Here is a 3,170-nt window from a genome sequence, read left to right as displayed (position 1 = left end):
GAAGCACTTTGTATTATCCAAGAAAGTCATCTTTTAAAAATCCATGGAGAAATGCTTTAGGGTAAATTAGCCTCTCCTCAAGATCTTAGGCTTTTTTTACTTGTCTGAGCCATATGTGTTAAGATTAGCTTTTCCCTTTTTTTTTGTCTTTTTTGTCTTTTTTCTAGGGCCCCTGGAGGTTCCCAGGCTAGGGGCCCAATTGGAGCCGTAACCGCTGTCCTTTGCCAGAGCCACAGCAATACCAGATCCAAGCCACGTCTGCAACCTACACCACAGCTCACAGCAACGCCAGATCCTTAACCCACTGAGCGAGGCCAGGGATCGAACCGCAATGTCATGGTTCCTAGTCGGATTCGTTAACCACTGAGCTACAATGGGAACTCCCAAGATTAGCTTTTTTTTTGTCCTTTACATATTTTGATATCCTTCTTATTTAGTCTTAAAGGCACGAGAGATAGGCCATCTATATGAATAATGTTTGACTAGTCAAATAAATTTGGGTTTCAGTTTTCCTATCATTTTAATAAAAGAATTTTGTGGTCAATAATTATTTATGACATTGATTGGCCAATAAAGTCCAGTGTACCTCTAAAATTATATGATCCTTTGAGAATTAAAAGATGTTGGAACTTCTTACTCATCACTCAAGATACTCAAGTTGTAGGCTACCTAAAAGATATGTAGCAGAAATAGAAACTCCTAGAAAATCTAACCTTACCACTGTTTTGGAAGAAATTTATAACTGCACAGGTAAAATGCAGATAATCACTGGGCAAGAAAGCAACTTCGAACAGATGCTGTATAAATATCATCAAGCTCCAAGGGAATAAAACAGGGAAAACTTGTGAAGCAAACAAACTTGTAAGGTCCAAAACTTGGGAAAAAAGAAAATGCATTAAATAGTAAAGTTAAGGAAAACTAGTGAAGTATATCCGTCTGGCTCAGGAAGCATCACATAAATATTAGGATATAATGACACATGTGTTGATGAAATACTAGCCCAGGAATAAGGAAGAGCCAGTTAGCTGGTTCTGGTTTATATTCCCTCCGAATCACAAATTATCACCTGATTTCTACATCTCATTTCAGCTTTCACATAACAGAAAGGAATGAACTGTGCTATGAACTGTGCTTGATACTCTCATATATAATTTTATTCAATTTTCAGACCAACCATAGAATATAAGTTGAAATTGTTTCCATTTTATAGAAAAAACCTGAGGCTCAGTAAAAACTTAAGAAACCCAGGGAAGTTATACCACTAACAAGAAAACAGGTTAAGAAATGGAATTCCAAATGTGTGTGATATCTAATTCATTTTTCCTCAATAACTTTCACAACAATGAAGATACTTAACTGTGTTTAGGTTAAATTGGATTTTCCAAATTAGTGAAACATAATTTTCAATTCTGAGATCCACATTTTTTTCACATTTTAATACAAATCATAATTTATTTTGACAATTAATGGCATGACATAATTTGATTAGAAATAACTTTAAATTTCTTAGTGGTATATACGGCAACTTATTTTTAATTCATGGTGTTTCTCAGATATATTGAAGTACTATACTTTCTTCCTTTGAACTGACTCAAACGAAATAAATAGCGGGATTATTTTCTTAAATGTGGCAAACTGAAAAATTAAGGCACTTGCTTCCATGTTCACAGAATAAGGAGCACAGAGTCTATGACTCTTCTCTATTGTCTGATATTTATCAGCAACAGCAAATGAACAAGGAGCCTAACCAAAGGAAAGGAAGGGCTTCTTGGGTCAAATTATTAAGTTTTACCTTCATACTAAATTATGACCCCTCATCCAAGTCCTTTGGTCTTAGATGAGGCAAAAATATTGACAAAGTCTTTTAAGCTTTGCCCTGTGAGATGTGAGAATGGCTGTGACTGTGTACATTAAACCAAAGTTGAAAGAATATACATAAAATTATAATTTTCTTTAATAAATTACACTTTTCTGCTCACATACAAATATTGCATTTAAATTTAATATAATGTGAGTTATGGTTAATCTTACAAGTCAACTGAATCATCTATACTACCTAACTCTGCTGGGTCTACTCTAGCCCTCAGTAATTATGTTGACTCAGAAAAGAAATTTCAAAGACTTAGGTTTTCCCCTAGGTCAGTAGGTGAATAAAAGTATGCTCTATGGAGAGCCTTGTCCTAAATGCTATTAACCTTATAATAATGATGAAAAATAATAATAATAATGAGGCCAATGCTGTAATGTATTGAGTACTTTCTGTGTGCATTGCACTGTACTGTTACCCTTACTAAATCCTCTCAAAAATCCTGAGCAGCCATTATTATCTCCATTTTACAAAAAAGGGGCTTAACTTTGAGATTTTAAGGTAACTTGAAAAGATAACTTCCACTCGAATTCACTCAACAAGGATTTATTAAGCATCCATGAGGATTCAGGCACTGTGCTGAGAATTGCATAACCAGCGGTGAAGCAATTAGCAATAAGTGCTCTCCTCATGGATCATACATGGCCTGTGTCTTATAGACAGGAGTCTGGCCATATGTAGCTCACAGCATTTTCCGTGCCTAAACTCTGGGTATGGAGATGATTATCATTTTGGTAATAATACCAGTACTAACACCAGCTCATAAAGTTGTTTTGGCTGTGCCTAAAAATATTATGGTCAGGATTCTAAAATATCAGCCACTTCTGATACACCTTTAATGGATAAATCAGAAGTCCTCTAATTTAGTAAAGGCAAATGTACACTCTTAATAACTAGCTAAGGCTTTGGGTCCAAATCCTTGTCTGGTCAGCTCTTTAGTGAAACTCCATTTTGCCTGTTCCTGTGCCAGAGTTCTTCCTTTGAGGGTAAAGTGGTTAAAAAGGAAACCTTGACATTTCTCGACGTCAGATTATAAGGCCCATACTTTCATGTAAGCTGATTTTATGTAATGGTGTCTCAGTATATTTATGGTACACATTATAATCCAGCTTGTAATTATACAGGGATAATGGTGTGCCTCTCAAGAGATGGGCTGCCTACCAGGAAGGCACTACGTAAATGTTTTGGGGTCACTTTTCCAGTCTTATCAACGGCTTCTGTGAATCCACCTAGACCAGTGAGGTGAGAAGTCTATCAGTCATCTGTTTCTATAGCAGTAACTCCCCAATCTTAGAGACCTGCA

Source organism: Sus scrofa, chromosome 5 (assembly GCF_000003025.6).
Source record: "Sus scrofa isolate TJ Tabasco breed Duroc chromosome 5, Sscrofa11.1, whole genome shotgun sequence".
NCBI classification, from domain to species: Eukaryota; Metazoa; Chordata; class Mammalia; order Artiodactyla; family Suidae; genus Sus; species Sus scrofa.
This window is presented reverse-complemented; position numbering follows the sequence as displayed.